Source organism: Nothobranchius furzeri, chromosome 9 (genome assembly GCF_043380555.1).
Source record: "Nothobranchius furzeri strain GRZ-AD chromosome 9, NfurGRZ-RIMD1, whole genome shotgun sequence".
In the NCBI taxonomy this organism is placed as follows: domain Eukaryota; kingdom Metazoa; phylum Chordata; class Actinopteri; order Cyprinodontiformes; family Nothobranchiidae; genus Nothobranchius; species Nothobranchius furzeri.
In genome coordinates this window covers 71,925,539-71,936,234 of record NC_091749.1, presented here as the reverse complement: position 1 = coordinate 71,936,234, position 10,696 = coordinate 71,925,539, and the positions used below count along the sequence as shown (strand labels likewise).

Sequence of the window (10,696 nt, the reverse complement as noted above, 5' to 3'; positions counted from 1 at the left end):
ACAGAGGCTGCTCAGGAAGCCATAAACCAGATAATTGTTTATAAAATTTACACACACAATAAAAACACACTTTGACAGGCCCAGAAAGCTCTTTAATGTATTTATTTAGATCCTGGACCTTGTTGCCGTATCCTCACATGTCCGAGGTGGAAGTCGGAGAGGACGAATTACAGCCGGTCCTAAACGAAGACGGCCTGTCTGTGTTGTTCAGCGATCCATGGACGGACCTTTTCCTCCAGTTAGAGGAGCTGGTTTGAGTGACTGTTAGTAAAAGCTGCACAGCCTCAGACTGATGAGCCTCTTAAACCGTTGAAGCATGGCTTCTCGTGAAGGATGCCCTTCTCCCAACTTGCCTCATTTAAATTCTAAAGCCAGAAATAACAAGCAGCGTCGGCCCAACTGGGCTTCTGGAATCCGGGTTTTCCGTCCGCCGCCGACATTCTTGGTGTGAGTAATGGGAGAGTGGGTTAAGCTTTATCTGCTATCTGCTCCGTGCATTGTTTGACCAGCCTGTTCCAACAATGTAAATGTTCACCAGGGTCAGCAGCCAGATTTATTGACCCAGAGAAAAAGAGGGCAGAAAAAGGGAATCGCTGCGGAGGTTTGGGTTCGTTAAAAACAAAACAAAAAAAAAGGGACGAAGAACATCTTGCATGTGACAACCTGTCCATCGCAGGAGTCACGTGATCAGAACAGATGATGTGTTCTGATTGTGGCGCCATGTTAACCAGAGCACAATGATTTCATTCAAATGTTATGATTGGAAGGAAGAAAAAAAACACGCAATCTTCAGTAATTGTTCCCCGGAATGAAATTGATTCACACCCAACCGAGCATGAAATAACGTTGGCAGATGACACTGCTGTTACTCTGCCTGAAACACTATACACATATAATAGGAATAATCAGCACACACACACACACACACACACACACACACACACACACACACACACACACACTGTAACAAGGAATATATTATAATATCACAAATTAATCCCCCTATAAAAGAAATTAATATATGTGGAATCTTTATGCCTAATGAAACCTCTTCATACTGAATGTGACAGGAAGCAATCGGAGAAAACAAATATCAGTATTAATTCTGCACATGCTTGAGTTTAAACAGCACATCTACCAGTGGCGGCTGGTGAAAAATATTTTTGGTGGGGCTGTGCTATTTTTTTTTTAAACAAACTTGTGCTTTCTGAGCTTTGTGCACAACTTCACTATTTCCTGAATTAAGCACAGCTCTTTTATTTCCTGTCTTACATCATTGGACAAACTGATTAATCCAGGTGTGTCTGACTATTGGCACGCTGCCTTGCGGACCAAGGTTGAAAAATACTGCATTAAATTGCACATAAAATAACACGACCATAAATGGTAAATAGGCAATGCAAGAGGCAAGTAACAAAAACATTTTGTTTAATTTCAACATTTGAGTGAACACGAAAAATTATGAATTGTTTTGTTACAGTAATGGTAGTAAACACTACTTAGACAAAATGCCAGAAATTTACACTGTTAGGACTTATGGAAAGTGGAAACACTTTCATAGGAAATAATGTCATCAGTATCCTCTTACAAATGTCATATTTCCCACTTCCCAAGCTGGGAAATTTGTTTGCTGCAGCAGAAGTGTAACAATTAAAATAGAATCAGATTGATGTATGTACAAATTTACTTGAAATACACATTTACATGATTAAATATGTATAATAGGTATGTGTGTTGAAATTAGTTTTTACAGTTATTGCACATTAAACAATGTACATGTTACTAAACAAATGTCCCGGTTTGTGGGACAACCAAGGATTTCTGATTCTGATTGTCTTGTTTACAGAAATGTAATGTACAGCTTACCTCTGCACCCAGCTGCTGTTCTCCCTGTCCAAACGTCCTCCGTTTCTTTGTTGGCTGCTGCACTGATGCGCTGCATTCCTCAGTCAGGGAATGAATGGAGTCCCTAATGAGACACAAGTTCCACATCCACCTTCTGTGGATCCCAGCCGTTTTGAATAACAAACACAGAAAGCAAAATAACGCATTAGCGTGATTGCATCCAGCTAGCCACTGCTTCCTGGTGTACCAATTTCGGGAGAAGCCTCGTGTGTACAGCTTACCTCTCTCCTTGTCCTGCTGGCTTATCTTTACGTCGGGCTGATCTGGTCCAAGCTCTTTGACATTAAGTTTTTCCACCATAGTTCTCCTCTCGAACGGATACTGGAGAAGAGACCGAACTGAATTCAGTGGCTGCTGAAATCCGGTATCCATGTTGGAGGCGCACTGTCTACGTCTGCGTCACGACCGTCAAAACGTGCTGGAGTCGAGACTCTCCGAGTTCTACCGAACATCAACGAAAGCCTTGGCGGTAGCTCTATCGCCCATCATGCTTCTGAAACAACGTCGACGCTGATTGGATACATTCCCATTCCTACCCTTTGATTTTCTTGTCAGCAATTGGACAGCTGGTCCCGTCCTGTTTGGGCGATTGAAAAACAGCACACAGCCTCCACCGCTCGGCAGAGACCAATATAGATATATATACATATATGGTTTATTTTTGTTACAAAACACACAATTAACTTAGAATATGAGATTATTGTTAATTTTATTTATTTATTTTTTTAAATAAAAATTAAAAACACAGGGGAAACTGGGAGGGCGGCGCCCTATCGCCCTCTACTGGCCAGCCGCCACTGACATCTACCCAGAAAAGAAGAACCTTTTATCATGTGTTTAACATTGTTGGATCTTTATTGATAACTGATGCAATGCTAATATTACAGGACGTGCTCGTTCATTGTTTTGTTGAATTTCTTAGAGTTTTCATGTCCAGTAATAACGCTACAGGTGCGGATGCTTTATGTGACTAGAAACAGCTGAAATAACACAACCATACTCTGCTGGAGCCAGAAGCATGAGGTAGCTCCCTGCAGAAGTTACCGGTAAAAGCTGGCGCCACACGAGCCGGGCGCAGTTGCTGTGTTGGATACGGTACGTACCTGGGGTCACACGAGGATTTTACAGGGACTCTTCAGACATTATGAAGTGTTTCTGAGGTAATAAATCATTACCACTTTTCCCATATTAGACAGCCTCCTGAACAGCCCGTTTGGTGAACCGCGTCCTACTAAAATGCTTAGCAGCCTTCCTAAAACCCACATTTTTGGATGACATCATCTCTGAACAAGGCTAACAGGAAATTCTAAATATTTCGACTAAAATAATCTTGTAATGCAAAATTAGCAGTGACAATGCTGCACAAACTGCGTTAAAGTTTTAACTGACCAGACACTCCACAGAGTTTTCATTTGTTGTTTTCAGCCCCAGCTCAGACGGTGCAACTACATCTCCCAGTTCACTAATTCACAGCTCATGGATCGTGTTCTCACACTGCATGACCCGATGTTTGAACGCAACCAGACTGCTCACGCCACACATGCGTTTGCAGCATGTAGGACTTTCTGAATTCGGAACTGCAAAAACAAGGGAAATCCAGAAGTAAGGAGACGCTCGGCCGAGAATGAGAATGTACAACCGAAACAAGCGCCTCCATGGCAGTCCTTGCTATCTTATATGGAGCAACGTGTGAAAAGAAGAGATTTCCATGTTGGTGCATGCACCGTGTGAAAGGTTCAGGTACATTTGGGTTGTTCTGCATCAACAGTGCAAAACTCTCACAAGGTGCAACCAGAATCTTTGTGTGTGATAGAACGGCTGCTGATCCGCTGGTCATGGGGGTTGGGGTGAATTCCTTCGTGTTCCTCTCTGTAGACTTCATGATGCATGGCGCGCCAAGCCAAAGATTGTTATATGGTTGTGATTTTTGGCTCATTTTGAGCCGACTTTCCAAACTGTTGGAAGTTGGGTCCATCTGGAGATATCATCTTTTTAAATTGTATTTTTTAACTATTGTATTTATTTATCATGTCATTATATTGGAACTTGTAATTTATTTTTAAATATATCAAATAAATCAACTTTGTTCTTGCTGCTCTTAGACGAGCCATTCGCTCATTAGTCCTGTTCTCTATTTCCTCTAAGGGAGGCTGTTCGGGACACCATGGTTGTTATAATAATTATTTATAGGATACTCACAGAAACTCACAGATATCCAGAGCATCATGCTGGAGCTGTGTGTAAAATCGGTCTGTCTGACACGTTTTCACCAGCTTTGGTTTGTTGCAGGTTTTTTTTTTTTTTTTACAACGTAGAAAAGTTACTTTGGACCAAGACTGACACAAACATTGATAATAAATTTTTGTTTACAAGTTGTAGCTGTAACATCCAGCAGTGGTCAGGTTAGGTACTGTTTGACCATTCAACATCTGGTCAAAAGGAGACACGTGACTGCACGTGTTCCCTTTAAATCCGCCCGCCTTCGTCACACCAGCTGGAGCTCAGAGCCTGCAGCTCTGACAGAGATAACGAAATCATAACAATAACATTCTCTCCTTCCAAGGTCCCTCACAGAGCACCCCTTTTATCTAAGGCTCCTTGCTCACAAAAGAACAGAAGAAATAAGGTTTTAAAAATTAAATGTGAACTTCTGAAATTTACAAGCTAGATAATCATTAAATAAACGTTTGTTCATTGCTGCTTATAATAATTATAAAATAATGAAATGTTCATTAATCTGTGCTCAGTGATATCTGTTTCAGCATGTTTGCTTGACAAGGTCATAACATTTGCACTCACACAAGAACAAAGTGAGGTAAAGTTAAATCCATGACACATAATTAGCCTTTTGCCCCAGATCAGAGCCTCCGGATCAAAGAAGGCGTGTTTCTGAGATTCTTGGTAATATCCTCAAACTTGTCAACCTCTGGTTGGCTACACAATCATAACATGAGAACATTAAAACCAGATCACTCCGGTGATTCTTCAGTTCTAGAGAAGCTTCAGGCCGGCCACCTGAAGCAAACACATCTTTAACCCACCAAAGCTTTTGACACGTCGTCAAAATCTTTTTGCACCTGCGAAGCTGACACAACAAAATAGTTCCTGCAGAACAAGCTGATTTGTTCAACTCCTTAAGAGTTATTCCTGAGACGCAAACTAGTTCCAACTGTCCTTACCAGGAGGTGACTCTGGACTTACCTGGTCGTACTGCAGTTAATCTACAGACTTCGGTGCCTGGGGGGCCTCCGACCCCCCCCCCCCCCGACATCTCTGATCCGAAAAGGCCGTCTCCACCTGGGTACGTAGAACACAGTGAGATTGCGTCTGGATGTGGTTTTGATAACAATCCAGTCAAGTCGAGTCAACTTTATTTATAAAGCACTTTACAACAACATAAAAGCCGACCAAAGTGCTTAACAAGCCAAAAATAACAGACGTTCCCTAAAAACAAGATAAAAAGTTCATCACAAAGTAAAAACATGATAAAAACAAACATATAAAACTGACATAAAAGCTACTAAAACAGATGCATTCTCAAACTGAATAAAAAGCAACTGAGAACAGATGAGTCTTTAAAAGTGATTTAACCCTCCCGCTGTCCTAATGGGTGACCCCGCGAGGAAAGTTGACCATTGAGCAGGGTTGATGGTTTATCCCTTGGATCCATGTGGCAGGGGAGAGGAGTGAGCACCACCTCACCCCTGCCACGTGGACCTCAAGGGATAAGCCATCAATCCTGCCCAATGGTCAACTTTCCTCGCGGGGTCACCCATAAAGACAGTGGGAGGGTTAAAACCCAACAGTGACAAAACCATCCTAATCTGATCTGCTCAACCTCGTAGCTTAACGCAAACCAAATTCCTTTACATCCAGAACTCAGCTCTCCTAGATACGGAAGTTCTGACTAACATCTCAGTCACACATAGGTTCATACGTCACATCTAGGTCCATCCATCGCAGTAAATACTTAGTTAACTTGTCATGTTTTAATTGTTGGTAAAATAAATTCTTACTTGTATAAACCTGACTGTTTTCTGAATCAAAACAAAGTGTGTACAATCCCCTAATAAATAAAGAATCCTAGAATCTTCTGATTAAAGCACAACAAAGACCAAAGCAGGGTGATATTCTATATTTAGATAGCGTATCACAGCTTATTGGTCATAAGTAGAGTAAATATATATATTGAGCCCATGTTGTCGTTCTTTTTTAAAACACAGAAACGGTTTTGTTACCTGTTATTGGCGCTACTGTTTCGCCGACAGCTGCCGGCTTCTTCAGGCTGACGCTGATGGTGGCGCGTCACTTCCTTCTCCGTTTATCTGCGGGCAGCAGAGGATGTTGTCGCCCTCTACTGCCCGCTCTCCCCTCTCCGACGATGCAGTCCCATGCGTGGTCCAACGTGTAAACTCCGTCGTCCCTGTTCATGGTCCCACATCCACGTCTCCTTATCTCGATTGCTTCCTTGATCCATCTTTTGTATTTTTGTTGTTCAGTGGTTATGTCGCAGAGGGCGACAACGTCCTCTGCTGCCAGCAGATAAACGGGGAAGGAAGTGACGCGCCACCATCAGCGTCAGCCTGAAGAAGCCGGCAGCCGTCGGCGAAACTGTAGCGTCAATAACAGGTAACAAAACCGTTTCTGTTTTAAAAAAGAAAGACAACATGGACTTAGAAATAACGCACAGCAAGAACACACCTAAGATATATTTTGAGCTCTTAAAGCAATCGATTTACCAAACCCTACATAACGTCCAAAAGGGTCAATTTTCACCTTTATATTGACCAACATAATAACCTTTCGTCTACAGAAATAAATCCACTTCCTGTTAGGACTTCCAAACCCAGAAGGTTCTGTTCAGCGCGTGTTTACATACAGAAGACAAAACATCCAGACAAACAATCACTCCCAAGTTTCTTGCACTCACTGTGTGAATGCCAGACATCAACATTCTTCACTCTGAACAAGTGAAGACTCCACGATTTTATAGTTATAAGTTAAATAATCCTATGATGAATGAACAAGATGTTTAAATCAAATGTTTGAATAATCTGTGCTTAAATCAATGAATTTAACCAGGGGCAGATTAAGGACTGAAGAACATCCGGGGCTTAACACGCGCACACACACACGTGACACGCACTAGTCAACATCATATATATAAGTCTTGTACCACATAATTTTTTATCTGAAGCTACATATTAAGCATATTCAGGGCAGAGTATAGTTCCTGTTAGTGTTTAGTGTGAGATGATAGTAAATATTCCCGCTCTTTCTCCAACAACTTTACCTGATAGTAAGCTAACTTTAGGCAAACCAGCAGCACAACAAATATTTTCAAATAAGACTCAAAAACCTGAGTCAACACCAGTCTCATCAAAGCTGGGGTTCTGTCGTTGTACTTTTTGTCTAAAAAAACTTCCTTATGTCCATCTTCACGCATGTGTTTCAGGCATTAGAGTGTAGAAGAAGCCGGCTGCTGAAGGGCTTCTTCTTCAGTGGTGGAGGCTCAGGCAGGCTGTATACAAACTACTGCCAGCTGCTCCCTCTCTGTTGGACTTTGGTACTGCATGTTACTTCTGCGATTTAGATCCGGGGCTTTCCATGAAACATCCGGGGCTTCAGCCCAAGTAGCCGGGCCTAACGCCGCCCCTGAATTTAACATGAATATTGTTCTTACAATGATCCATTTATATCACAGATCACTATGTGTTTGATTTAACGAGTTAATCGTTGTTTGCACTCACACACATGACATAAGAGTTTGAACATTCTCATTCACATTGTTAAAAACATCTTGGTATCTGCAAGGAGGCGGGGCTTTCTGAGGGATGTTGGTAAATACTCAGAAACGTGTCAAATTCTGATTGGCCAAACTTGGCCAGAAATCATAACAAAGTAGTTTAATAAAACAAGAACTACTTCCTGATTAATTCAGTTTCTCGCTGACCCTCGAACCGGCCAAGTCGGGAAAGAAGCATTTTTGAAGCCATCTTCTCCTTCGACCTTCTGTCCAAGCCTCTCTGCAGCGCTGCGGCTGATGCCAGACAACCGGCTCTTCTAAGAGCCACACAAACATCAACCTTAGACACAAATAAGCATTCCAGCTTCCTGCCTTCACCTGGAGGGCTCTCAGACTGGACGGGTCTTATCTGAACTGTCTACAGGTTCCTGATATCAGAGTTCACTCCACCGGCAGTGACCATCGACCCCCCGGATCAAACAAGAACCTCCACACCAAGGGTGCGTAGACTTGGCACGACAGATTGCTTCTGATGCTGTTTTTAATAAACAACTCTCTAGTTTATAACAAACAACTAATTCTTTTACACCCAGAGTTCACAAATTCTCTCAGATACAAAGAAGGGTTGCTACAACATCTAGCTTCCCTCACAACACCTCACATCCACCACACCACCTCTCATTATTCATATCTCGTCATGTATTAATTATTAGTTTAGGAAAAGAATTAAGTTCTTTTTATAAATTATATACTGACTCTGTCTGAATTAATACGAAGTGTGTTTATGGTCCCTGAAGAAGCAAAGAACCTGAGAATCTTCTGATTAAACATTCAAAGATCAATCTGACTGATATTTCATATTTATATGGACTAATCATCACTTATTGGTCATAATTAATATGTTTAAATTGCTACAAACAGGTTGAGTTATAATAATAACCATAATAATGGTCTGTAATAGAGTTCCTGACAACAGCTCGGCCAGATAAATGATGCTGCAGATATCTGGCCCGGGCAGCGGGCCTTCTGGAGGCTCTGGGCGCATCAGTAAACACACCGACCTGATGCTGCTCTGCCTAAATCAGCCCAGACTCACTGAGGGCAGAACTAAATCTGTCCAATGACACCACCATGTTTTTTTATTAGATATATTATAAACAAGCAGAGATGATGATGTTACTAATAATTACGTCCCGACCAACTGTAAGAATAAAAAGGATCAGCCCGTGTTAAAGCTCTGTAAACATCCTTGTAAAGGTTGTTTGTTTCTGCATGCCTGCTTCATCCACCTTCAGGGGGAAAAGTGAAAGAGTCGAAGTAGAAGACGACCTACAGCAACACTGACAGGCTTCTGGTGAGTCAATGAACCAGTACATCTCTAACTCCAGTAGGAGCACATTTATGCATCTAACACAGCGATCCATTTCACTGCAATCACACCGCTGCTCACAAAGCCAAAGGAAATCCAAAATCCAACAATGTTTTTCCCACTTCAGGTAAAAAAAAAGGAATTTTACAGAGAAATATACAATTTATTAGGATGTTAAACCCAAAAGTCCAAGTTTGTGATTTCACATAAAGCTCAGTAGTTCTGTTGAGCAGATTAATGTGATTCAGTCCCTTTGGATGCCTTTTCCATGGTGGGAATTGTTGCACTTAACGTGGACACACATCCTTTATTTCAATAAATCTGCAGTGGTCTGTAGAATGAATGAATGCCATGTTTGGTTGTTCTCTGTGAGCAAAAGCTCTGGCGCTCCTGTTTCAGGAAGTTGCAGTTAGCAGGAGGTTTGGGGACAGAAAGGGGCAGGACTTGGAGGATCATCATTCGTGGTGTGCAAAACATATAACCTCTGATTGGCTAACAGCAACACGACTAACACTGACGCAGCTTGGTCCGCAACGTTGATGCTTCATCTCCACAAATAACACAAGCCTGGAGGAGTTCTGCTGAGTGGTGGAGTTGCCAATGCTAACAGTTAGCTTCTACTAGCTGAGATGTTCTCTGCTGTTTCCTGGACACTAAACCAACAACAGCCTTTCCTGTTGTGAGTCAAAATGAGTGAGTCCATGAATGTTAGGTCAGGATTTCCCGACCCTGGTCCTGCCATGTTTTGAATGTATCTGCCTCAAGCCGGGCGTACACTGTGCGACTTTTTCACTTTTTGAGCCGATTTTCCAGTCGTGCGAGAATCCACGAGATCGGGGCGAGTTTAGCGCTGAGCGTCGTGTAGTGTACAGGGGGTTAGGAGAGGCGATTAACACCACGTGACCAGCTGCCGATCAGCAGTCGTGAGGTCGCACGGACTTCTGGCGTGTTTAAAATTTCGCTCGTCCCTCGTGAGGGTATCGCACTGTTGAAGCGGCGCTGCGAGCAGCTGCGACCCAAAAAGTACCAGAACCGCTCACGGCGCATGCGCAATCCTGCATCAACACCGTCCGCTATTTCCCTAATAACACACGCTGTTCGTTTTTATTTCTACACGTTTTTTTACTCACAAAGATTGTCAAGAAAGCGTGTTTGTCGTGTTCATGTCAAATTAAACTGATCACTAAACACAGATTTACTTTCTTTATTTCGTTTTCCTCATCCAACCCCCATAAATCCCTGTGTGTCCTCCTCCAGCACTCCTGAAGGACAACAGGCAAAACAAGACAAAAAAGTCTGACGTGTTGAGTAAAAAATGCTATTTTTAGCATATTTTTAGGGCCGACGTGTTGCTACCAGACGTACAGTGTGAGCAGTCAGGTCGCATGCGAGAACTGGGTAGTACAGTGTGAGCACATGACTCGTGAGATCTGCTCTGCGAGGAAGTCGTACAGTTTGAGCTGAAGCTGAGTGCTACGAGTGAAAAAGTCGCACAGTGTACGCCCGGCTTCAGTACCCCTGATTTAGGCTCTGTCCACACGTAGCCGGGGAGCTGCCAAAACGTAGATATTTTTCTACGTTTTGGCCTGTCATCCACACGAAAACGGAGTTTTTTCACACGAAAACGGATCTTTTTAAAAACTCCGGCCAAAGTGAAGATCTGCGTTTTCTCCGTT

General features: G+C 42.5%; 1 long non-coding RNA gene across 1 annotated transcript in view; it reads right to left on the bottom strand.

The window, feature by feature from the left end:
* The window catches only part of LOC139071694 (uncharacterized), a 9,968-nt gene extending 4,471 nt beyond the window's left edge, over positions 1–5,497 (bottom strand). The window contains exons 1-3 of the long non-coding RNA XR_011521531.1: positions 5,107–5,497; positions 2,127–2,226; positions 1–1,999 (exon numbers count right to left, since the gene is read on the bottom strand). The exon at positions 1–1,999 is cut by the window's left edge and continues 4,471 nt beyond it. This is a non-coding gene — a long non-coding RNA (uncharacterized lncRNA). The remainder of the gene's footprint in view (positions 2,000–2,126; positions 2,227–5,106) is intronic.
* Between the last annotated feature and the right edge of the window lie 5,199 nt (positions 5,498–10,696).